Genomic DNA, 27,060 nt, shown 5'->3' with positions numbered 1-27,060 from the left:
ATCCTCACAGTGTGTGGTGTGGGCTGAACTGAGTCGAATGAATGAATGAGTGAAACACACTGGGAGTACAAAAATGAACAAAACACATTTCTGAAGCCCAAGGTAATGAGAATAGATTAATACTGAGGATGCATAGGTAAATAATCACAGTAAACCCAAGAACATAAGACACGTAAAGAAACACGGCAGGAGAAGTTGTTAGTTATGGACGGAGGAGTCACACCATGGAGTGTGTGTGCCACGCGCTCAGTCGCATACAACTTTTTGCGACCCCATGGACCGTAGCCCGCCAGGCTTCTCTGTCCAAGGGATTCTCCAGGCAAGAATACTGGAGAGGGTCCCCACTTCCTACCCCGTGGGATCTTCCTGACCCAGGGATTGAACCCAGTCTCCTGTGCCTCTTATATTGCAGGTGGATTTCCTACCTGCTGAGCCTTCAAAGAAACCCCTCCCCATGGGAACTAGGCACAAGTTAGGACCATTGGTTAGCAGTTCCATGGCTTCCTGACCTGCCCCCACAGAGCACCCGCTTTGCTGTTGTTCAGTGGCTAAGTGGTGTCTGACCCTTTGTGACCCCGTGGACTGCGGCACACCAGGCTTCCCTGACCTGCACTATTTTCCAGAGTTTGCTCAAATTCATGTCCATTGAGTCGGTGATGCCAGGCGACCATCTCATTCTCTGCCACCCTCTCCTCCTTTGGCCTTCAGTCTTTCCTAGCATCAGGTCAGTATTCACTGCATACTGTTAAAACCTCTTGCTCATTATCTGTCCCCTTCAAAGACAAAATTCCCGTAGGAGCAGAGACAGCTCCTCTCCTGTCCATTCCCCAGCACTCAGCAGTGCTCATGAACATTTTTGGAATGGATATTCCAAGTTAGAGACACAAAGGCACATTCCAATTCTATAATGGATATAAATATCTGTCTATCTACCGACAGTGTTGATATGCTTACACACGAGAAGCAGCAGCTGACTCTGCCATGAAGGAAACATAAAGGATATATAAACATACGTAACGTGGTTACCGCAATGATAACCACAACCCATCCTTATGGAGCCCTAGCTATTCACTGGGCGTGGTCCCCCGAGGTAAAGCTCACAATAGCCTCAGGAAGAAATCGGCAGTATTATTCTCATGTTTCAGAGGAGGAGACGGAGGCAGAAGCACAGAGAAGTGAAGCTGGCTTCCCAAGGTCACACAGCTAGCAAGGACAAGAGTTACAGTGTGACTTCATGGTATCCTGTGAAAGCATGACCTCAAGTCAAGAGAACTGGAGAGAAGGAGAAATGAAATCACTTGTGCACAGCAAAAAGCATCCAGCACAGAGCTAGACAGACGCTGGGAACAAAGCAGACTATGGCCTTCACACCTCATCACAACAACTTGCATGCACAGATCTGCCCACAAATACCAATTTGCTGATTCTCAACCATCTGAAGAAATTTTTTTTACAAACCCTGAGGCCCAGATTCCTCCATAGGCCAATTAAACCCCAGGTCGTGCAGTGCCAGGGCTTCCCTGGTAGCTCAGTAGGTAAACAATCTGCCTGCAGTGCAGGAGACACAGGTTTGATCCCTGGATTGGGAAGATCCCCTGGAGAAGGGAATGGCAAACCACTCCAGTATCCTTGCCTGGAAAATCCCACGGGCAGAGGAGTGCAGTGGTAAAGAATCTGCCTGCCAATGCAGGAGATACAACAGACCCAGGTTTGATCCCTGGGTCAGGAAGATCTCTTGTAGCAGGAAATGGCAACCTGCTCCATTATTCTTGTCTGGGAAGTCCCATGGAGGAGCCCAGCAGGCTACAGTCCCTTGGGGTCGCAAAGAGTCAGACATGACTGAGCATGTAACATGCATGTGCTAGGAGAGGTGGCGAAAGGAATCAGGTCCTGATGTTCTCTGCAAGCTCCCAGGTGACTATGGCATGCACCCAGGGCTGAGAAACTCCACTGCCTTCCCAGGAGCATGGAGCAGGGCTCTGGAGGAACTGCAGACAGATCGCTGAGAATCAGGCATGAGTACAACAAGAAAAAAATGACTTCAGTGCTGGACTACTGTTTCCCTAGACTAGCTACTCAATTCACCTACAGCTATAACCTGAAACAGGCCCTGCATCATCTCGGCCTGTGGCCAAGAACTCCGTGCATGCCCACCAGTGCCAAGATGATGGGCTCGCATTTGGTGGAGAGAATGCCCACAGCCCCCAAACTGAAGGCTCTGCCCCATAGGAGCTGGAGACCTGGCAAAAGTCCCCTTACTCTGTGAGCATCAATTTTCTCATATGCAAAGTAAGAATAATTATATCTGTTTCCGAGGGCTACTAAGAGGGTTGAAGGTGATATAGATGCTGAAGAATTTACTAAGATGAAAAACAAAACCAGAAAAGTACCACTCTGAGAGAAGGTGTTATCATTGCCAACTTGGAAGAAGTTGAGGAGAGACTGGGGCTCAAGCCAGACTTAGCCTTTACTTTTGAGTCAAAAAATCACTCTGCCTCTTCTGTCATCCACAGTAAAGCAGTGGACCCCCTACTCATCCTCCCACTCAGCAAACTTGGACTGGGCATCAACCATCATGTTGTTCTATGAATCAAATTAGATAGAACATATGAACTGTTTTGAAGTTGCAACCTGTTCTACAAATGAGAGGAGATGGTTCTTGCTTGTAATGATTAATTATGGGTTCATGGAACCTTAGGGCCAATGGGGACCTTACAGAATCATATACAGTGTGATGTTGGATCCCTCTCAGTCTCAGCTCTTTCCCATCTTAGTTCTGATCTTCAGGGCCATAAAAGACAAGTCTGACCTACTGCCTTTCTCTCAGCCTTTCATTATTTGGAGACAACCATCATGGAAGTCCACTTCCATCACTCAACATCCCTCCAGTCTTGTCTATGTGATGCTAAGTCGGCCCTAGACCCTGTATCTCAGTTGGCTTAGGCTACCATAAAAAAATATCATAGACTGGGTGGCTTAAGCAGAAATTCTTTCTCAGAAGTGTGGAAACTGCAGTCCAAGGTCAAGGTGTAGGCAGGTCCAGTATCTTCCAAGGCCTCTCTCTTTGGGATGCACCATGGCCACTTTCTCACTGTGTCCACATATACTGGGGAAAGAGAGAGAAATAAAGCTCTCTCCATTTCTTATTATTCAGGGCACTAATTCCAACACAGGAGCACCACTCTCATCACCTCACCTAACCCTAATCAGCCCCAAAGGCCCCATCTCCAAACTCTATCCCCTTGTGGGGCAGCACTTCCATGAATGAATTTGGGGGGAACTTGATTCAGCCCATAGCACATCCCCCCAGAAGGTTCTCTTGCTAAGAAAAGCAAATCTTACTCAGACACTGACCAGGTGTACACAACGGCTACCAAGCACTGGTTGTATATGCCAAGGAAACAGATAAGTGTTACCTGCCCTTAAGACACAAAGAGGTTCACTGTTGACACGTAAGAGGTCTCTGGATCCTAAGACTGGGCCACAAATGGGGAGAGGAAGTTCACAAAGAAGTCGAAGAGGTGACAGCAGGAAGGAAGCACAGCCCTGCTCTTTGATTAGCTTTTATTATAGAGGTGATGACCACTGAGCTGAAATCAGGAAATCCTTATCCATCCATTATGGACAGAGCGCTGTCTGCACCAGACCCCAGGCTCTAAGCTACAGGCATACCTTTTGGGGGTTACTTTTGGGTGTTCTTTGGAAGGAATGATGCTAAGCTGAAACTCCAGTACTTTGGCCACCTCATGCGAAGAGTTGACTCATTGGAAAAGACTCTGATGCTGGGAGGGATTGGGGGCAAGAGGAGAAGGGGACGACATAGGATGAGATGGCTGGATGGCATCACTGACTCGATGGACATGAGTTTGAGTGAACTCTGGGAGTTGGTGATGGACAGGGAGGCCTGGCGTGCTGCGATTCGTGGGGTCGCAAAGAGTGGGACACGACTGAGCAACTGAACTGGTCACTGATTAATTCAAAGGATGTTACCTAGTACAGTTCTCCCTTGGTATCCACGGGGGAATGGTTCCAGGCCCTCCACATATACTAGTAAGTGAAGATGCTCAAGTTCCTGGCATCAAATGGTACAGTGGCCACCACTTAACCCTGCTGATCCAGCGGTTAAGATTCTATGCTTCCACTGCAGAGGGTATGGGTTCAATCCCTGGTGGGGAACTAAGATTTCACATGCTGCACAGCATGTCCCTTCCCCTAAAAAAGAAAAAAAAATGGAAAAATCTTTTGCAGACCACCCAGTCCAGCCTCCTACTGATTGGTTCATCTAAAATACACAAAAAGGGCTCATTTCAGAATGAGTCATTCTTATTTTTTAAAAATGGTGTAGCATTTGCATATAACCTACACACACCCCCTGTATACTTTAAATCACCTTTGGATTGCATATAATACCTGATATGATGGAAATTCTATGTAAATAGTTGCCAGCATGCAGCAAATTTAAGTTTTGCTTTTTGGAACTTTCTGGAATTTTTTTGCAAATATTTGCAATCTGTGGTTGGTTGATTCCACAGATGCAGAGCCCAAGAATACAGAGGTTGGACTGTAGAGAGGAGGTTATATCAGTCAACATTGGTAAAAGCTCACAACACATAGTAGGCTCTCAAGACATGTTATTTTTGTCATTGCTTCTCCTTTCTTGAGTCAAGGAGCATCTGCTCTGAGATGGGAAAACAAACCTATCTGTTCAGTTCAGTTCAGTTCAGTCGCTCATTTGTGTCTGACTCTTTGCAACCCCATGAATCATAGCATGCCAGGCCTCCCTGTCCATCACCAACTCCCAGAGTTCACTCAGACTCAACTTCCATCGAGTCAGTGATGCCATCCAGCCATCTCATCCTCTGCCGTCCCCTTCTCCTCCTGCCCCCAATCCCTCCCAGCATCAGAGTCTTTTCCAATGAGTCAACTCTTCGCATGAGCTGGCCAAAGTACTGGAGCTTCAGCTTTAGCATCATTTCTTACAAAGAAATCCCAGGGCTGATCTCCTTCAGAACGGACTGGTTGGATCTCCTTGCAGTCCAAGGGACTCTCAAGAGTCTTTTCCAATACCACAGTTCAAAAGCATCAATTCTTGGGCGCTCAGCCTTCTTCACAGTCCAACTCTCACATCCATACATGACTACTGGAAAAACCATAGCCTTGACTAGACAGACCTTTGTTGGCAAAGTAATGTCTCTGCTTTTGAATATGCTATCTAGGTTGGATATCTTTTAATTTCATGGCTGCAGTCACCATCTGCAGTGATTTTGGAGCCCCAAAAAATAAAGTCTGACACTGTTTCCACTGTTTCCCCATCTATTTCCCATGAAGTGATGGGACCGGATGCCATGATCTTTGTTTTCTGAATGTTGAGCTTTAAGCCAACTTTTTCAGTCTCCACTTTCACTTTCATCAAGAGGATTTTTAGTTCCTCTTCACTTTCTGCCATAAGGGTGGTATCATCTGCATATCTGAGGTTATTGATATTTCTCCCTGAAATCTTGATTCCAGCTTGTGTTTCTTCCAGTCCAGCGTTTCCCATGATGTACTCTGCATATAAGTTAAATAAGCAGGGTGACAATATACAGCCTTGACGGACTCCTTTTCCTATTTGGAACCAGTCTGTTGTTCTATGTCCAGTTCTAACTGTTGCTTCCTGACCTGCACACAGATTTCTCAAGAGGCAGGTCAGGTGGTCTGGTATTCCCATCTCTTTCAGAATTTCCCACAGTTTATTGTGATCCACACAGTCAAAGGCTTTGGCATAGTCGATAAAGCAGAAATAGATGTTTTTCTGGAACTCTCTTGCTTTTTCCATGATCCAGTGGATGTTGGCAATTTGATCTCTGGTTCCTCTGCCTTTTCTAAAACCAGCTTGAACATCAGGAACTATACATACAAATAAATCTAAGTGAAATTTTACATGAACTATAAAAGCCTAGTGATCATTAAAAATTCCTGGGACAAACTGATGTGGTACACTAATTAATCAGCTTTATAGATATCCAGCATCACTTAACGAATCCTTGCTCCTTAGAGGAGCAAATATTAGGACTGTCACTTGGCAGATTTCTAATTTATATGCCTCTGGGGAGACCGGAAGGATATTCACTTAGGAATAAAGTTCTCTCTAAAGTCTTCCAGAGTGAACAGTTGCCAGCTCCATAGGATAAAGATGAGTTAGCTGTCATTACTATCAAGCAGCATGGTCTGCAGCCTCCCTTTGTTTCCACAACCAACAGGCTTTGCTGAGGATCAGATGTGAGAAAGCAGATCATGAGGCAAAACACGGGTGAGTATCCTTGAGCTAAGACTTGTTGCAGGGCGTTCACAGTGTGTGGAAGAAAATACAATAGAAATTGAGTTGGATGGAAGACATCAAACAAGCATTCACGTGCAAAAGCGCACCCCACTCCCCACAAACCACATGCTTATCACTTTCCCATTAGAGTATTAAAGTATGCTCTTTGCTTTTAAAAAAATTCACAAAGTAAAATTTCCCAGTTTCTCACACCTTCCAATTACATTTCCCGGAAATGTCTGTCAACAGGAAACTCATACCCTTCTCAGAATTTCTCTCATGTGCAAAGGTGCATGTGTACTATTTTGCTCTGTCTTGTTTTGACAAAGGTGGGCTAATTTTACACCAAAAAGACTACAGCTTTTCTTATTCAAATAACTGATTATGAATACCTTTCCATACTAGTATATATAAATGCATCTATTTAAATTGTTTTTACTTTCACTTTGAAATAATTTCACACTGACAAGAGTTTAAAAACAGAATGAACGTCCACAGCCTTTCAGATCTTCATATTGATATCTTATATAACCACATTATAATGATCAAGTTGTACCAGGAAATTAACACTTAACTACTCCTATCATTTAACCCAGAGACATGACTCAAATTTTACCAATAATGTCTTTTTCCGACCCAGAAGCCAACCCAGGGTCACACACTGCCTTTAGTCATCACGCCCCTTAGTTTTCTTGAATCTGGCATCATTCCTACTGGCCAGTGATTTGCAGAATGTCCCTCAATTTGTGTTTGTCTGGTATTTCCTCATGATTAAATCCAGAGATTTATGCACTTCTGGCGAGAACAGCACAAAAGCAATGACGGACTCCAGGGCTGGGACAGAGAGAGCACAGCATCAGCCTGGAACATCTCCTGGCACTAGAAAATAAAGCAGAGCTCAAAAAATGATCCAGAGATGTCAAAAGGACATAGAACCCAACTTGAAGGGCATCCCAGTGGTCAAATCTGGGAAAACTTGAGGGAAAAAAAACGTAATCATACATTGTAACCAATTAAGAATTTATGAGTTCATGCATCTTGCATGCGTGTGTTCTCAGTCATATCCAACTCTTCGCAACCCCATGGACTGTAGCCTGTCAGGCCCCTTGGTCCATGGGATTTTCCAGGCAAGAATACAGGAGTAGGTTGCCATTTCCTCCTCCAAGGAATCTTCCCAATCCAGGAGTCAAACTCAAGTTTCTGTGGTCTCCTGCATTGCAGGCGGATTCTTTACAATACAATATTTGTAAAGAAAGGAAAATTCTTCCTTACATTAGAACTCCAACTGATAATGTGGAAGTGATGATGGAAACAGATGCTGTTTGGCAATACCAGTAATAATAGTTTCAGGCAAGAATTATCAATGGAGGCTAAGATTAGTTAAGTAAAAGTATACTGAGAAACATGATATTTATATACTTATCAAAGTATCTCTTGATAAGATACTTACTGATTACAAAGGGATTAACAGTAACTTGATGGTGGAAAAGTCTACAGACATCACTTTCATCAAGAGATCAAGGCAAACATCATCAGTCCTGGGACAAGCCAGCACCAAGGACCTCCAGATCTACTCTAGAGAAGGTCACAAGACCTCATTCTTCTCTGTGACTAAGGAGTATGACACTGTTACTCAGTGAAGCTATCCTCCAGCCTCTGCTGCTTTGTCAATGCTCTGACACAAACATGTCTTGAAATGCACTTTCCTATCTCTAGAGGACAGATTCATTGGCAAGGGTGGGGGGCTTCGAGGTCAAAGGGAGCACACACTGTAAACTGTGAGTTGTTGCTGCTGTTGCTCAGTTGCTAAGTCGTGTCCGACTCTTTTCGACCCCCAGGGAAGCACGCCAGGCTTCCCTGTCCTTCACTATCTCCCAGAGTTTGCTCAAATTCACATCCATTGAGTTGGTGATGCTATCAAACCATTTCATCCTCTGCCACCCACTTCTCCTTTTGCTGTCAGCCTTTCCCAGCATCAGGGTCTTTTCCAGTGAGTCAGCTCCTCACCTTAGGTGGCCAAAGTATTGGAGCTTCAGCAACAATCCTTCCAATGAATACTCAGGGTTGATTTCCGTTAGGATTGACTGTTTTGATCTTGCAGTCCAAGGGACTCTCAAGAGTCTTCTCCAACATCACAATTTGAAAGCATCAATTTTTTGGCACCCAGCCTGCTTTAGTGTCCAACTCTCACATCTATACATGACTACTGGAAAAACCACAGCTTTGATTATATAGACCTTTGTTGGCAAATTGATATCTCTGCTTTATAATTAAAAACAACAACTTTGACAGGTTCTGCCAAATCCCCCTTCAGTGAGGCTGGTCCAACTCATCACCACCCACCAGTGCCTAAGAAGACCCAGTTTCCTTTGCCAACAACATTCATCACTACAAGCTGGCAGAATGCCTAACGTGGGAGCAAAGGAGGCCAGTCAGGTCTGTGTTAGCCCCTGGGCAGGTGCAGCGGGAATGGCAGGAGTCAGGAGAACTCAGAGCAGCCTCCTTTACGGAGGTGATTGAGGTTAAACCAGGTCATAAGAATGGAGCCCTTATCCACACAATTAGTGTACTTATAAGAAGAGACACCAGAAAGCTAGTGCCTCCCCTCCCCCACCCACTTCTGTGAAGATACAGCAGGAAAGTAGCTGTCTGCAAACCAGGAAGAGAGCTCTCACCAGAATCTGCTGCACCTTGATCTTGGACTTCCCAGCTTCCGGAACTGTGAGAAAATAAATTTTCTGTTGTTGAAGTCACCCAATTTACGGTTTTGTGTTACGGCAACTCAGGTTGACAAAGAGCCGAGCCCTCAATGAACCAGACCAGTGGCCTGATTGGTTTGTTTTTAAACTATGTCCTCATCACTCACTGAGCATCGCCCCCAGCATCTGTATGTGTGTGTGTGTGTGTGTGCTCAGTCATGTCCAACTTTTTGCAACCCCATGGGCTGTAGCCTGCCAGGCTCCTCTGTCCATGGGATTCTCCAGGCAAGAATATTGGAGTGGATTGCCAAGCCCTCCTCCAGGGGATCTTCCCAACCCAAGAATCGAACCTACATCTCTTACATCTCCTGCATTGGCAGGTGGATTCTTTACCATTAGCACCATCTGGAAAGCCCAATATCTGCAGAAGTGTTTATAACTTACACACGAAAGTGGCTCTATTATTATAAAATGTATAACATTTTATAGGAAAGAGACAAAAATAGTTGTAATATTTTCTTCACATCCTGGATGCAGGGTGAACTGTGTCCACACCTCCGTCCCCAAAGTTAGGCTGACGTTCTAAGTTCCAGACTGGTAAGTGTGACCTAATTTGGAAATAGGATCTTGGCAAAAGTCATCAAGTTAAGATGAGGTCAGATTAGGGTGGACCTAACTCAGAAGAAAAGGGTGATCCAGGTCAGATGCATGGGAGAGGAATCCAGGTAAGGATGGAAGCAGAAACTGCAGTTGACGCACCACCATCTAAGGAAAGTCAAGGACTGCCAACCACCACCAGGGAAAGACTGAAGGCAGGAAGAGAAGGGGGTGACAGAGGATGAGATGGTTGGGTGGCATCACCGACTCAGTGGACATGAGTTTGAACAAACTCCAGGAGACAGCCAAGGACAGGGAAGCCTGGCATGCTACAGTCCACGGGGTTGCAAAGAGTTGGACACGACTTGGCAACCGAACAATAAGGAGAGAGGAAAGGAAAGATTCTTCCTTAGAACCTTTGGATGGGAGGCAGTCCTGCTACGCCGTGATGTCAGGCTTTGAGCCTGGAAAACCAGGAGAGTATATATTTCTGTTGTTTTGGGCCAGCTAACGCATGCTGTTTTGTTACAGCAGCCCAAGCAAACTAATACACACCCCAGTAAGTCCTCCCAAGCTCTCAAAGGCCAACATTGGATACAGTTGAGCATCACAGTGATCGTGATCAACTCGGAGCTCGTGAGGACTAGCATGATTTATAACCAGTCACATCGTGCCCTGAAAAACATAAAGTTTCAGCATCAGGGCGACAAAAGGGCTGTCAACGTGTCAGGTCAGGATGGCGAGTTCAGAGCCCAGGGGAAGATTGTGCAGAAAAGCTGGTTTGAAGGCACACTGTTGAGTGAATGGCTCTAACGTGGGGAGGGAGCAAGGGATCTTCGGGTCTGACAGGGCCATGGGGGAGTCAGGGGTCCAGTAGGCATGGCAGAGGCAGCCTTGCACAGGGCACTGGCAGGGAGGAAAACCCCCAAGAATCACCCAGCCCACGTTTTCTCCTCAGGCCAGCCTCACTTCCCCCTGTCAGCACAGCCCAGGCTTATTTTGACAAGGCTGTTTCCATTGAGCATGTGTAGACACAGAGAAGACAAGCACACCCTGGGGACCGGTCGGTGCTCATCATGGAAAACCCAAAGCATCACCTCCAGACGCAGCAGGCTGTGGAAAGGGGGCGCCGGCAAGCCCCCCGGGAGTGGCCGTGGTTGTGGGCAAGCAGCGAGCGTCAGACATAGGGCTTCCGGGCACGGGGCTGCAGGTGGGCGGTGGGCGGGGGCTGGGGGTGGTGGTGGCAGTCTGGGCCTCAAAGGGACAGGCTCGGAAATACAGAAATACTCCTTGCGTATTCATCAAGGCTCAACAAGGGAAGAGGAAACATACCTGCTGAATTTCAGGTAAAGGATGGACCATTTACTGAAAAGACAAGAGGGAGACTCCGAGGTATCTGAGAAGTAGGGGCTGCAGAGAGAGCAAGCACACATTTTTAGGGATGGGGCATAGGGTAGACTTATCAGAACTGAGAAGCCTGGGGAGCCCGGGGGAGCCCCAGCTGGGGGTGTCATCTCTGGAGCAGTCAATGAGGCTGGTTCAGGGAGTGGGGGCCAAAAAAAAAAAAAACAAACCCTGTAAACTGGAAGCAACTATTGCTATTGGGACCGAGTGCCGCTGCCAGGGGAAGAAGTGTTGCTACCGTGAAAATCAGGAACGAACAGAAGTGAACAGAATGGGGCAAGACCCTCCCACCTGCCCCGCTTCTAGTCTCCCTGGAATAGTGAGATCTAGCCACACTGGGCCAGCGGTTGTCCAGGACTATGATCAGCAACCATGGACTAGGCACTGACCCTTTTACACTGGGCAGGCATAGGGATGATGGTCAAAAACCTTAGGAACAATTGGTCAGGCACAGACCTCAGCCCACCAGGCAGGATGATGAACTAAGGTGGGCGGCCAGGCCAGAGTGTCACAATATACATCCTGGCTCTTCATCAGCCATTCACGCCTTCCAGTTGCCCACCAATCCCTGTTGACTGCCCACCAGGCCCACATCATTATTTATATCGCCTGCCCGGCCCCTGTAGACAGCTGTTTGAGACCCTGACCCCAGCCAAAAAGTAAACGAGGCAGGGGATTCTGTATTATATGAGGATTTCTTCATTCCCATTTGTGTCTATCAAGGCCACATGACTTTGGCCACCTAATGTGAACAGCAAATCACTGGAAAAGACTCTGATGCTGGGAAAGACTGAGGGCAGGAGGAGAAGGGGGCAACAGAGGATCCGATGGTTAGATAGCATCATCAACTCAATGGACATGAATTTGAGCAAACTCCGGGAGATGGAGGACAGAAGAGCCTAGCATGCAGCAGTCCATGGGGTCACAGGGAGTCGGACATGGCTTAGGGACTCAACAACAACAACAACAACACTTTCCACAAGGCAAGGATGTGTGTCTCGCCCACTGCTTTGTTTGCCCCAACCAACTTCAAAACTGAACTCTGCTTTGGTTTGGGGGGATTGTGCAAGGGAATGCCTGGGGGACATGGTGCTCCCCTCAAGGATGCGGTCTACTTGGGAGGAGTGGACAGGCAGAGAGTTTTATAAAGTGGGTCCTTTTCTGATGGGGTAAGCCCAGGCTACTCTAGGCGTGTGTGGGGATGAACATATGTAGTGGGGGAAATATGGGAAGGGAGGGAGAACAGTGAAGGCTTCCCAGAAGGACAGAAAGCCCAGAGACCAGGAAGGGCATATAGCAGCCTGGTGCGTGAGCATTCTAGGCAGGACGCGTTTCTGAGTCTCTGTGAGGGTCCAACTCCAACTCTTGACTTCTGTTCATGAGACCACGCTGCCCCAAAAGGAAAAGTCCAGTGTTCTCAGGGCACCGCCCTGTGCCCGGGTGGACTTGCAGAATTCACTCTTCAGTACTGCCTCTTGCCAGACAATGCAGGCAAAAATAAGTTTGTCCAAAAGTGTATGGAGTAGTTATGGATTCGAGTTGGAACATCAGGATGAATTCATGGTTAGCTTAACATGGATACGATGGGTATCTATGGAAATATTTACACATGTGTATACGTATACACATGGGTTAGGACATTCACACATATCTCATTGCTCTGTCGGCTACCAGGGCCTAGAAGCAGTGACACCCCAGCAGCAATGAGCACATCTCAAACCCATTTGTTGATTTCTAATACCATGCTCCAATAAAGCAAACCAGGCTGTCATTCAGTTACCCAGTCGTGTGACTCTTTGCAAAGAGTCGGACACGACTGGGCAACTGAACAACAACAATACCATGTTCCAATAACGCAAACCAGGGCTCCTTAGGGAAACGGCGGCTCCTAGGCCTGGGGCAGGAAATATACAAGATGACCCTGGAGCACCTTGTAGTGCCAGAAAGTAAGGAAATGCACACAGACAATCAGAAAGCCAAAACCAAATCCCCTTACAATGATGGGGGTATAGCAGAAGGACCAGGAGCTAGCTGAAGAAATTACCAAAGGCCAAAGCTGATAAACACTGAGCAACAACATAACGTCATATTGAATTAGAATCCAAAATCTATTAAAACAAACAAACAAACCACCAGTCCATATGGATATAAATAAACAGGGGAGAAGAGAAAAATCTCCCGTGGAGAATTCCAGACAATTTTTTTAAATACTCCACCTCTGAGGTGAAGCAAAACGTCCCATTCCAAAGGTGTGACATACTTCTGAGCATGATGAGGAATTGGGGCGGGGGTGCGTAATTTTACGGTGGATAAATCTAACAAACAGTACCATAGCCAGGTGATCAAGGTGACTTTACCCTTGTGGTCTTCCTCCCCAAACCCATCATCTCAGACTAATAATGAGAAAAACATCAGACAGATCCTAAGACAGACAATCTATAAAATACCTGACCTACACTCCCCAAAACTATCAAGGTCATCAAAAACAAGAAAAGTTTGAAAAAACCTTTTCAAAGGAGCCCAAGGAACCATAATGGGTGTGTGCATGTTAAGTCGCTTCAGTCGTGTTTGACTCCGTGTGACCCTACAGATTGTTACCTGCCGGGCTCCTCTGTCCATGTGATTCTCCAAGCAAGAATACTGGAGTGGGATGCCATGCCCTCCTCCAGGGGCTCTTCCCGACCCAGGGATCGAACCTGCATGTCACGTCTCCTGCATTGGCAAGGCGGGTTCTTTACCACTTTCCCAGCACCACCTGGGAAGCCCAAGGAAACAATAACTAAATGTACTATAGGATCCTGGATGGCATGCTGGAACAGAAAAAGGACTTCAGGTAAAAATTAATGGAACCTAAACAAAGGTATGGTCTGTATAGACTGCCAGTTCAGTTCAGTTCAGTTGCTCAGTCGTGTCTGACTCTTTGCGACCCCATGGACTGTAGCATGCCAGGCCTCCCTGACCATCACCAACTCCCGGAGTTTACTCAAACTCATGTGTAGACTGTAGTTAAAAATAAATTTATCAGCCTGAAAAGGGAATTGGCATGAAAATGAAATGTGTAAGCTGGGAGGGACCGACTGACCGGGGCAACTGTCCAGTCCTCTGCTTTCAATTAATGGTAAGGAGAATGAAGTTCAAAGACCCAAAGCAAACGGCCAATAAATTCCTCAGCACAGTGCCTGTGGGTGGAGCATCTTCAGTGACTTAGACGAGTCACAGACGATCATGTCATTTGGTCCTCAGAACAGGGAACTGAGGCTCAGAAGCGCCTAAAGCCTTCATCCCAGCCCAGGGCTGGCAAGTGGCAAAGCAGAGCCCCAGGCTCCGATCTCCTTTACTGTTTTCTGTGCAGTGTCCCTCCCCCACCTCCATGACCCACCCCCAGCCCATCCCCACCATGGCCAGTCACTTTCCCAAGTCCCTCCCGCTCCAGCAGGGGTAGGGCTGGTACTCAGCGAAGAAGCCAGCTCAGAGAGGGTGACGCTCAGATTGGTCTTCCTTTTTTTCCTCTTACTTCTATTTTCATGAAACTTTTCCTTAACCCAACATTTTTTGTAAGTCCCCTTTCTGATTTCCCGGGCTTCCCTGGTGGCTCAGATGGTAAAGAATCCGCCTGCAATGTGGAAGACCTGGGTTCGATCCCCTGGAGGAGGGCATGGCAACCCACTCCAGTATTCCTGCCTGGAGAATCCCATGGACAGAGGAGCCTGGTGGCCAACAGTCCATGGGGTCGCAGAGTCAGACACGACTGAGCAACTAAGCACTTTTCATTTCCCACAGGAATGAAGTCAGGTCGTCTCTGCTTTTCAACAGCAGGAAAATGCCCCTCTGAGTCCTTGCGGCCAAACACTGTACGATGCTGGGACAGGTGGATCCCTTAGTCTTATGGTTGCCACCTTTGGAGGGCAAAAAATATCCACTGGATGCCTTGCATCCAACAATGGTACCCACTTCATAAAGGTACCCATTACAACTCGCTGCAGAAGAGAGATAAGACTGGGGAGAAAACGGCTAGGGGCCAAAGAATGTGAATTTTCAGCAGACCAGGCAATAATACCCAGAGAAACAACAAGGGCCCAAGGCTTGGCGGTTCAGGGTTTCTGAAAGCCACCTTGCACCCCAGAACCAGTTAGGGAGCTAGAGAGTTGTGTACCTTGTGGGGTTCTGTCATTCACTCCATTACAGACCAAGGATAAAACCTGCTGGACCTCAGACTCTGTTCAGTTCCACCAGGTATCCCTAGGTCCCATGGGAGCACAAAATGATGGGTGAGTCCTGGAGAAAACCTGGAGCCCAAGCTGGGAGGTCCCATGAGGGAGCAGGTGGTGTGTGGGGACATGGTCAGAGGCACGAAGAGACATACCGTGATGGAGTTACTGGTGATGTGTGGCACTTACATCAGTTTAGCTGACAGTCTTCTCATTAGTAAAAGATTCTAAACATTAGCCTCAAGTTTAGAAAGGAAAAGAGCTTGAGACTGTGCAAAAGCACAAAGCATGAATATGCTGGTGTGTGCTTCGTATCCATTCCATGGGGAGATGCTCTCATTTGCTGTTTTCGGCATGTTAGTTAATCCCTATTTCCCTGTATGCTCTGAAGAGCAGATGAGATGATACATGTAAAGTGCTGGGAACACTGTGGATAACACATCTGAGCTATTATTATTTTTACTGTTATCACTGGTAGTATTAGTAGCAGTACCTTCATCATTCCACACACACTACTCGCACTCCTTATTGGTGGGCCTTATTGGTGGTGCCTAATAGGAGCTGTTAGAATAACTACTACTTAGCACTTCAGAGGCAAACTGATTGACCAGTAGAATATACAAACGACTAATGAAATGAACAGGTACCCTCTTCTATAATATGGGGAGAGCATCTTAAAAGGGAGGCAGCCCACTGGATCACAAAAAGCAAGACCAGGCGTCCAGAGCTGCCTCCGCTTCCAGGAACCTGGTGCTATGACCACAGGAGAGTTCAGTATATATACCTGATTCAGATCAGATCAGTTGCTCAGTCGTGTCCAACTCTTTGCAACCGCATGAATCACAGCACACCAGGCCTCCCTGTCCATCACCAACTCCTGGAGTTCACTGAGACTCACGTCCATTGAGTCAGTGATGCCATCCAGCCGTCTCATCCTCTGTCGCCCCCTTCTCCTCTTGCCCCCAATCCCTCCCAGCATATACCTGATTATGTCTTAGCAAGGAAGAAGGGAGAAAACAAAGAATTCAGCCTAGCTCAGGGAAACCTTGAATATCAGGATACAGACAGAGCAGGATGAGAACTCGGTTTGGGCTCCTAGTTTTAAACACTAGGAGCTGGGAAGGTTCAATGGCAACAGCCTCATCTCAACCCTAGAGACTGTGGAGTCAAGGCAATCAAACCAGCCTGCAGCCTGTGACCTGAGGCGTGTATCCACCATGTGGCTTGGTCAGCCCAGACTGCCGTAACAAAACACCAGAGGCTTTGTGGTTCACACAACAGTTCTGGAGAAGTCCAAGATCAAGGGTCCGGCTGATTTGGTGTCTTGTAGCACTCTCATTCTGGCATGCAAACAGTGGCCTTCCTGCCCTGTCCTCACATGACAAAGACAGAGAGGAGGTCTTTGGTGTCTCTTTTTATAAAGACACTAATCCTATCAGAACAGGGCCCCACCCTGATGACCTTATTTAACCTTAATTAGTCCCTCAATTCCAGTACAGCTGCACTCAAGGTTAGGGCTTCAGTCTATGAATCTGGGGTTTGGAGGGTACCTAAACATCCCATCCACAAGGCTGTGCAAACAGGGGTTTGAATACAGTGTTTCTCCCCAGGACCTTTTTTACCTACTCTGCTGTCTCCCATAGATGAGCGCAAAGCCTGGCTCACATCAGGAAAGTGGAGGAGGGCAGAAGGACACGTGGAGGGCAGGAGGGCGGGATATATCGTGCCAGTCACCACAGTAGGTGCTGGGGAGGTGGATTCGCCAAGACAGACACCACCCCAGGCAGAGCAGGAACACAGCCCCCTTATCATCAGGTCCTTTTCACCAAAAAAAAAATAATATTTAGAGAAAGATCCTCTTCTTCAAAAGGAAAAGAGCTGGAAAAAGGGAAAAGGGAGACAGCAGAGAAAAGGAGGGGACGGGAGGAGAGGAAAGAGGATGGAAAGACAGATGGAGCAGTGAGAAGCAGCAAAGAGAAAACCCAGACATGAATGCAGATCAGCGCGGGTGGGGTAGGGGGTGGTGGGAGACGGTGGTGGGAGGGAAGCAGGTTCAGGGGCCTGGATTCAGAAGATCCATGCGCTTCTGTGAGACCCACCGTCAGCTAGCAGGGCGCTCACAGCAGCACAACTGCTCTGAGTCTCCAATTCACTCATCTGTGAAATACAGGTGGCTCGTCTGCTCAGGCTGCTATACCAAGACATCACAGTCGGGGTGGCTGAAAACAATGGAAATTGATTCCTCACAGTTCTGGAGGCTGGAAGTCCAAGACCAAGATGTAGCCCGCTCAGTTCCTGGTGCGGAAGACTGTCTTCTGGCTATGCCCGCCTAGCTCAGAGAGCAGAGAGAGACAGGACTCTCCCTTGTCCTGCCTCTTCTTATAAGAGCATTAATCTCATTGTAAGGGCTCCACCCTTAGGACCCAGCCACCTCCCCAAAGCCCCACCTCCTGACACCATCACACTGGGGTTTAGAGTTTGACATCTGAATTGGACGGGATGGACATGAATGCACGGTCGAGAACAACGGGAATCCATAAAGACAGCCTCTGTCTCCAGATTTCCTTCAGAGCAAGAATGGTGATTTTCGTCCTTTATTGTGAGCACTCTGCAGGGTAGCGCACTGCAGGTTCTCAGAGAACAGTTATGGGATTGAAGAAAGAAAGAACTTCTATCAACTGTAAAGTCTTAAGCAAGCGGACCTTTGTTTCCTCTCAGATCCCAGAGCAGACTGGGGAGCCCCTGAAGGAAGAGCACTCTCTGCCTGATATCTGACATTCTAACCCCAACTCGGTGTCCAAAAACGCAGGCAATCTAAGAGGACATTCCCCAAGCATGTCACGGTGCCAAAAGCTGCGGACAAAGAGGGAGCAAGACCCGGAGTTTGTTCTCAAAACACTTATGATCCGGGGAGACAAGCTGATATTCAAGGAAGTTGGATGCTGCTTCTGGAGACAGAAGGAAACCAAACCCAAGGGGGAGATGATAAGACCTCCCTGAGAGTCTTGGGGTTAAGACCCCATCTTCTAATGCAGGGGGTGAGGGTTTGTTTACTGGTTGGGAAGCTAAGTGGGCTTCCCTGGTGGCTCAGACGGTAAAGAATCTGCCTGTAACGTGGGAGACCCAGGTTTGACCCCTTGGCTGCGAAGATCTCCTGGAGAAAGGCATGGCAACCCACTCTGGTAGTCTTGCCTGGAGAATTCCATGAACAGAGGAGCCTGGTGGGCTACAGACCACGGGGTCACAAAGAGCAACTGAGCAACTAACACTTTTTTGGTGTTAGTTGAGCTAAGATCTCACATGCCAAAAAACCCAAAATAGAAAACAGAAGCAACACTGTATAACAAATTCGATAAGGACTTTAAAAGTGGTCCACATTAAAAAAAAAAAAAAATTTCTTATAAAAAAAGAACTGAAGGTTCCAAAGGCTGGCCTTTACTCAAATATTAATTACAATAATTATCACTCGTAATGATAACTGTGGTCAGTATTCAGCTCTGTGGCCAGCTGCTGGATAAACCGGAGTGAAAGAGACCCAGAAACGCTTTCGTTTTCGGGGGTGGCTTGGATCGCTGCCTCTGCAAAGCCCATCATAGGCAGCGCCGAGGAAGCTCAGCGTCTGCTGGTGTGACAGATGTTATCAGAAGAAACAAAATTAGGCACATTTTCCCCTAGACTTACGAATCCCTCCTCTGCATTTGCCCTCACGTTTTGACATTAATTGAACTCTGTCTTCACGACTAAAAATAAACACCAGGTCAAATGCAATGAGCCAAAAACCTCACTATGAAACCACAAGAAACAGCAATAGTAAAACAGGCCAGCAGCAGAGATGTTTTGAGAATGTTTCTGTTTCAAGGGGAGAGTTCCGAGTGGGTCAGAAGTTCTTTTGATACCGTGGACACTGAATAAAGGAAGCAATCTTGATACACGTACCCTACGGCTAAAGCCCAGGGCTGGCTGGAGTCCAAGGACAGGCAGGAAGGTGCCCTCGAATGCCCTCTCACCCATGGCCAGAGAGGGCTGGTTTGGGAGGATCCATCAGGAGCCAAGAGATGTTTCCAGAGGGAGGCGGGGGTGGGAGAGGAGTCCAAAAACGCACGGTCAGAGGGAAGAAGGCAACCCCATGCACAGGCGCGAGGAGGGGCTGGGAGGAGACAGAATAACATGTCTGGGAGCCAAACAGGTTAGGGAGGTGGGGGAGAAGCAAACAGCAAGGACACCTAACTGACCGTTTCCTCCGGCCAGATTCAACAGCTGAGGCAAAAGAGCATGGACAGCTGCAAAGGACTCGCCCTGGGTCACAGCGGGGCTGGAAAGCGGAACTGGGGTAGAACCCAGGTTATTGGTACTTCTCTTCCATGGCAAGAACAGTGCAAAGAGCCCCACAGATGTGGATGCCCTCGCTGGCGTGCAGCCCAGGTGAGCGGACTTCTAGGCAGGGAGGCAGGCAGACCGGCTCCCTGGAGGACAGCAGCATCTTCAGAACACCTAGGACTGCAGGCACAAGCACAAAGCTTGGGCTCTTCTCGGAACCCTGAGAACAGAGCAGCCCTGCCTGGGGACGCCTTCAGGACCTTGCGTCTCAGATTCTCAGCAACCATTCCTGCTCTGTCTGCTCCCAGCGGCTGAATTCTAGGGAAATTCCTCTCCCATTACCCCCAGACAGACCTGCCAAGCCTTTCCTCCGTCAACAGAACAGTTCTTCCAGCTTTCAGATCATCCACCCTAGTGCCTGAACTCCCATCGGCCGGTTCCCTGGACGCGGGAACAGCGCACCCTGGCCCTGCAGGTGCTACATGGAGCGGGGAGGATGCTGGGCGAGGTGGCTGTGTGTCTGCTGACACTCCTGCTCCCTGAGCTGACGGCCTGGACCGGGAGCGTGGGCTTCTGAAACAAAGCTTTCAGGACTGGTTGTGTGCTCAAGGGCCCAGAAGAGGTGTGCAGCACTTTCACAGGAAGGCCTGTGAGCTGCACCTTCCTCAGTGGCCTTCTGACACCAGAATGAGCAATTAGATCTTGAAATAAAAGTGAACTGGGGGAGGGCTTCCCTGGCAGTCCAGTGGCTAAGACTCTATGCTCCCAAACACAGGGGCCCTGGGTTCGAGCCCTGGTCAGGGAACTAGTAATAGATCCCACACGCTGCAACAGAGATCCCATGTGCCACAACCAAGACTCGGCGCACCCAAATACAGTTTTAAAAACGCGAATGGGGGAGGTGAGTGCGACGGGCTGCGGAGCACCTGAAGGGGGAAAGGCTCCTCTAGCGCTCAGCAGCTCAGCTCCAGGTAGCTCTTACTCACACGCACCATCCGAGAGTCTCAAGAGGCAGCAAGCCTCTGGAATGAACAAGGGCCCCTCCCCAGGCCTCCCAGACATCTGTGAATCTGCAGCACCTGCATGCTCAGTGGCTCAGTCGGGTCCAACTCTTTGAGACCCCATAGACTGTAGCCCGTCAGGCTCTTCTGTCCATGGGATTTTCCAGGCAGGAATACTGGAGTGGGTTGTGCCATTTCCTCCTCCAGGGGATCTTTCCAACCCAGGGATCGAACCCACATCTCTTGTTTCTCCTACACTGGCAGGTGGGTTCTTACCACTGAGCCAGGGCAGTGCCTTTGTGTGTCAGGGCTCCCACCTTAACCGAAGGGCAGAGCCTCGTGTTTATCCCTACTGAGGGTCACAGGCTCCTCAACACCACAGAAGGTCAGAGTTCCAAATGCACTTTGAAGAGATGTGAGACACAGGAGGCAAGATAACGAGGGGAGTCCCTCAGCGCTACCCTAACAGGTTCCTCCCCAGTCCACTCTGTCACCCAACTCTCCACCCTTGCAGAGCTTCGCCATGTGTGGTGAGACTCACTTTTCCTTTTTCTGTCATGCTATTTATTCCTTACAGCACCTCGTTGAAGAAAAAAATGACAACGGACCTCACTCTTCGCTCTAAATCTTTAAAAGCTTTCTCCTTCTGGTTCCCACGCCGGCTTTTCCTCTCTAAACCCTCCTCCTCGATAATTCATTCATTTGTTCTGTCAGCGTCCACCATGGGAGGCCCAAGCCTGGGGCGTCAGGATGTGTAAAGCAGTTCAAGCTCGCCAGTGACCACAGGGACTCCCAGGGGGACGGGGAAGGGTGGGGAAATCACATGGCATCCTAAAGGCATGCCTTCAACGGCCGGCTCCAGTCCAGTGGAGGGAGAAATCGACTTTGCTCGGGGCAAGGGGCTATGCACGCGCGACCAGCCCTTTCCCAGGCAGACTTGGTGGCAGGTGAAAGGCAGAGAGAGCCGCAGACCAAGGACTTGGAAACAGCCTGCTGCCTGGCAGGGCCTTGAAATGGTGTCATTAATGAATTGAAAACAAACCCAAGAAAGAACCTTCTTCCGTTTTGGAGCATTTCCTCCTCCATGAAAGGCAGGAGGGTAAACTTTATCTCCCCAAATCACTCAGCACCTACATCCTCCCGGGGCACTAATAGGATGCTGATTTTATAAATGAGGAAATCAAGGCTTGGGGAGGCTGAGTGAGGTGAGGAGCAAAACCAGGAAAACGAGGTTTGCCTGAAGGCATCAGTTTTAACCTCTTACCCTCGCCCCACAGGCAGCCTGAGACTTGGAAGCTGGCACAGGCAATTCAAGAAGGCAGGGAGAGAGGAAGAGATTACATCTGGATACCCACGAAGATCTGCTGACCTGATCACATAACCCCACCAAACGTATCCAGTCTCTCCCTGGTGCCGGCTCCATACACCTCAGCAGGGTGGCCTGAGCTTCTTCACCTTTCGCCAGAAGGAAAAGTGTGGGGTATCCACCAGGAGACTGTGAACCCCTTTCCCAGCTGGGGACAGAGGGATTGCCCCCAGGCAATAGGTCCAGGTGAACAAACCCTGAGAACTGGGTTTTGTGTACCAGGGTGGGCTTACAGTAAGTGGTCAGAAACGACACCCCAAGTTGTGTTGCAAGAGATCACCAATTCCAGTGGCCATCATTGGTTCCAAAAGGCTCGGGAGGAGAAAAATTTCTTACCTTGATTCTTTAAATCCCATGATACTCTAGCTTTAGTTCAGAGAAGAAGAGTTTCAAGTCCTTTTGGATTACTGAATGGATATGTACTTTTTCTCAGATTAAAGGCACCAAAATCCCAGGTGTAACAAGATTCTAGAATAAACAAGAAAAGGGAACTATCAGTGTCAGTGCTCACACAAATGAATTTGGTAATGAGATATTTCATTCACTAAAAGAAGTAAGAAGTGCATCTTTACTATGTGCTAAATGAGAAGCATCAGAAGAGCAGGCATTTACTGAGTAGCTACTACGTGCCAAGGTGTCCCTCGTGGCTCAGTGGCAAAGAATCTGCCTGCCAATGAAGGAGATGTAGGTTCAGTCCCTGGGTCGGGAAGATCCCCTGGAGGAGGAAATGGCAACCCACTCCAGTATTCTTGCCTGGAGAATCTCGTGGACAGAGGAGTCTGGCAAGCTACCTGGGGTCGCAAAGAGTCAGACACCACTTAGTGAATAAAACAACAGCAATTATGTGCCAAGCACTGTGTTGGACATTTGGATGCCTTAAGCCATTTGATCCTATGAGATTGGTCTTGGTAGTGGCAATTTCAGAAGTCACATAAACACCCAGGTCACAGTCAGGTTAGGTTTTCCTGACTCCCAAGCCTCCATCTGCCGATCGCAGTCCCATTCCTTCCCCACTTAAGCTTTTTCATTCATCTGATTCCAGGAATTCTGGGCAAAAGGGAAGGAGAAACATAACCAACAATTTCATTCTGAGAACGGCCAGTCCCTGGAAGCCCAACCCATTCCACGGATGGTGGGGAGTTTGTGAACCACGGAGCTATATCAGATTAACTTGGCTGCAGCTTTATCCGCACCCAACACTGTCATGTAGTAACATGTAATCAGTGGACATTGTGCATCACTCAGGGAACCAAAACTGCAGCCTGGCCAGAGATTCTTATCCTAACTGCTGATGGAGGTGGCTTACAAGAAGAGGCCAAAAGTGTGGGGCAGGGTGAGGGACAACTCACAATCAGGGGCTGCCCCTAGTTCACCAGCTCTGAGAGGACCTCCTAAGTTCCTTGGAATCAGGGCTGAACGCCCAGCTAGGGGGAGGCGGGCACAGACATGGACCCTGTCCTCTCCTTCAAAGGTGCGGCATCCACCATCACATTGACAACGGGGTGATCCTTTCCCCTTCCAGACCTCCTTCCTGTCCTGCCCCTGTAAAAACTCCCAACACCCTGGCAGCCAGATTATCAAGGAGATGGGGCTCAGCGAGCCCACACTCAGGAGAAAGAAGGCTGACAAATCCCAAAGGGGAATTCGCCCTGGAGTCTGGAAAGCCAGAGCAGCTTAGGACACTGCTGTCCCAGCCGAGAGAGGAGGCCAGGTGGCTTGGATGCCCCACCATCAAGTCCCTCTCTCTCCTCCATGAAACCTTGGACCCAGGTTGCCTCTCTGAGGCCCACCAGTTGTCACACACCTCCTCCGGATGTGTTAGCATCACAGACCAACCTACAACAGCTCTGCAAGCCCCAGAGAGTTCCTGTCTCCCCCCATCAGGTGCCAGTTTAATCCATCTGAGTCCCAGTTCCCAGCAGGAGAGGGCTAATCGCCCCCTCCCTCAGAGAGGCTCCCTTGACTAGCCATGCACCCAGAAAGATGCCCTCCTCAGCACATCCACGCTGAGCCGTGGGCAGCCTCCCACGCTGCTCCAGCATTTTGACCAGGAAAGCACTTTTTGCCTCATTGTCAAAATGCATTCACTTCATTACCCACAAAAGGCAGCAGCCCGGCTTCCTGGTTGACTGTGGGCTCTTGTCAGCGTGCCTGGGTTGACACCCCACTTCTACGCCTGAAAAAATCCTGTGAGGAGCCTGAGCGAGTGACCAGTTCTCTGAGCCTCAGTTTCTCATCCTCGAGGTTTGTTCTTTGTGTTAGTGAGAATCTTTGCAGAACTCAGCACCTGGCCTGGCATGGTATGCACATTAGGAACCTCAGAAATGTCAGTTATCGTTAGTACTGAACTTAAGCCAATGCCTGGGCCCTAACTTCTCAGTCTCCTCCCAATAAGAGGGGAAAATAAGGTCTCCTCTCTTCCTAGCTCACCACCATGACTTGCTCAGTGTGGGGGCTCAGGGAATAAGTGAAGCCAAGGCAAACAATGAGAAAAGCTGAGGTTTGAGTCAAAGCCACTCATCTCCAGACCTGGCTGTGACTCTCGGGTCTCAGTTTCTTCATCTGTGAAATGGAATGGATTATGACACTTATCCTATCTCCCCATTATGCTGCCAGGATTAAACGAGAGTTCATGCAAAGGGGCTCTAGAAAACCCCAATATTAAGGATGTAGTTCATGTAATTCATCATAATGGTGCCGTTTACAAGCACACTTGGTAAGGGACCCTTTGCTAAGGAATATTCCCCCAGACCTCACTGAGCACTTATCAGGACACCAGGAGGTCTGGCCACAGGTACAACCATCATCCCCACTTTACAGATGTGGAAACTAAAGCTCAGCTAAGGAGGCTGCCTGACACCACAGCAAATCTGCGGCTGAAGTGTCATTTCTGCGTGCTCCCCCAACCCCATCCTTGAAAGGAACCTGCGGGAACAAGAATATCAGCTCCTGCAGAAAAAGAACCTCATTCTGAGGCAGCCAGACTGATTAATGTTTTTAATTAATGTTTTAAACCACACACATGGAGCAATGTTCTGTGGAAATGAAGGCACTAAAGTTTCTAACTTTCTCCCCAAGAGTCAGACCAGCCAGAGCATGGTGGGGCGGCGGCCTGGGTGGCCAGGGGCCAGAGTGGGCGGGTCACAGCCTCAGCACCCAGAGCCAGCAGGCAGGGCTGTCACAGAGAGACAAGCCGTGGGGAGAGGAGACAGGCCTGGCCTGGGGTGACAGCGCATGCAGGGCCACTTCTCCCAGGGATCCAGCAAGCTCAGCAGAAGAGGGGGTGGGGTGGGGGTGGGGGAGAGGCCAGGAGCCGGGGTCTGAAGGGTGAGGGGGCTGCTGCTCTCAGACCCTCCTGCCTGACACTCTGTCCGGACGACAGACATTCACTTGCACTGTGGCTCTTGGAGATGCTCTGCGCTTGAACCTGAGCCAGGGGACCACGGGCTTCCGTGGGGATGCTGACAATACTTCCCTGATGTCACTTGGGATGGAGGAACATCACTGCTGGGCCCAGTGCTAGGCCCTGATGAATGGGGAGCCTGAGTGCCCGTGCCAGGCAGACCCACTACCCCCCAAGGTCCCGAGGAAGTGAGAGACAGATGGGAGCCCAGACCCCAGCTCCTCAAGGGGGACCTCCCTTGCTCTGCATCACACCTCCAGGGTGTCTACTCCTATCCACTGCCTGAAAAAAGGAACCATACAATCATCCCTTCTCCAACGAGAAGGCAAGGGGCACAGGGTGTGACATACAGCGCTGGATAATTAATCACTAGCTCCGCTGTGAGCAAGGCCACCTTGTCACCGGGCAGCCGGCCCCAGCCACCTGGAAGCTGCCTGAGCAGCAAGGTCACCTGGGCACACTGATGGCAGTCAGGACCAGCCCACCGCACAGGCAGAGCCCTGGGCTTCTTAGCAGGAGACAGGAAGCCGGCCATGAAGTGAGCAACTGTGTGGGGACTCCTGACCTGGAAATCATCCTTGTAATTTTTCCTATCATTCTGAAATCACACTCAAGTAAAAGATGACCAAGAGCTGAGGAACAAGAAGGTGGGAACAGGCCTAAAGGTCTAGTACAGACCATTCGTGCAGGCCCAAAACACAAGGTTTTTTCACCAAAACCAGACATAAAAGTGTTACAATTCACTGTATGGTGGTTTAGTTGCTCAGTCGTGTCCAATTCCTTGTGATCCCATGGGCTATAGCCTAGCAGGTTCATCTGTCCATGAGATTCTCCAGGCAAGAACACTGGAGTGGGTTGCCATTCTCTTCTCCAGGGGGTCTTCCCCACCCAAGGATCGGACCCACATCTCCTGCATTGCAGGCAGGCTCTTTACCATCTGAGCCACCAGGGTACTACAAAGGAACCACCACCACTCCCGCCAAGAAAAAGAAAGACAGATGGGTGGCTACTTTTACTGCCATGCCCCAGGACCAGGCTTGGAGGACCCACATCCTTGCCACCCAGCAGCGAGCTGGGCTGGGGCGGCGGAGGGGGAGGGTGAGGAAGAGGGCAGAGGCAGCAGGGACCAGTGCGGCCAAGGCTGACTTTTGCTATATGTCAGGCAGCGTTGCGAGAGTTGTCTGCACCTTGAGTCATCTGATCCCCATAAGAACCCTTTGGGCAAATTCTACTGTTATTCCCTTCCAGGAGTCATGTATGGATGTGAGAACTGGACCATAAAGAAAGCTGAGTGCCGAAGAAGCGATGCTTTCCAACTGTGGTGCTGGGGAAGAATCTTGAAAGTCCCCTGGACAGCACGGAGATCAAATCAGTCAATCCTAAAGAAAATCAGTCCTGAATACTCATTGGAAGGACTGATGCTGAAGCTCCAATATTGGGGCCACCTGATGTGAAGAGCCGACTCATTGGAAAAGACCCTGATACTGGGAAAGACTGAGGACAGGAGGAGAAGGGGGAAAAAAAGGATGAGATGGTTGGATGGCATTGTTGACTCAATGGACATGAGTTTGAGCAAACCCTAGGAGATAGTGAAGGACTGGGAAGCCTGGCATGCTGCAGTCCATGGGGTCGCAAAGAGTTGGACACGAGTGAGAGAGAGACTTGAACAACAACATTCTCCTTCCTCACTGTGGGAAAATGAGGCTGGAGGGAGGCTCCTGTCTGGGTTTTAATCTGGAGCATGAGTGAGCTGGGATGAGCCCAGGT

The 27,060-nt window shown here is 48.9% G+C and overlaps 1 protein-coding gene across 1 annotated transcript in view; it reads right to left on the bottom strand.

The window, feature by feature from the left end:
• LOC147359662 (uncharacterized) overlaps window positions 1-27,060 on the bottom strand; it is a 223,481-nt gene that overhangs the window by 57,740 nt on the left and 138,681 nt on the right. Inside the window, exon 11 of the mRNA XM_086335656.1 lies at window positions 22,227-22,358. The gene's annotated coding sequence lies outside the window, so the exon portion shown is untranslated. The remainder of the gene's footprint in view (window positions 1-22,226; window positions 22,359-27,060) is intronic.

The sequence above is a fragment of the Bos grunniens genome, chromosome 14 (assembly GCF_055505025.1).
Source record: "Bos grunniens cultivar Pamir isolate PY7600 chromosome 14, Bosgru_T2T1.0, whole genome shotgun sequence".
In the NCBI taxonomy this organism is placed as follows: Eukaryota; Metazoa; Chordata; class Mammalia; order Artiodactyla; family Bovidae; genus Bos; species Bos grunniens.
Note: the sequence above shows the minus strand (reverse complement) of the source record. Positions and strands in the feature narration are given on the sequence as shown.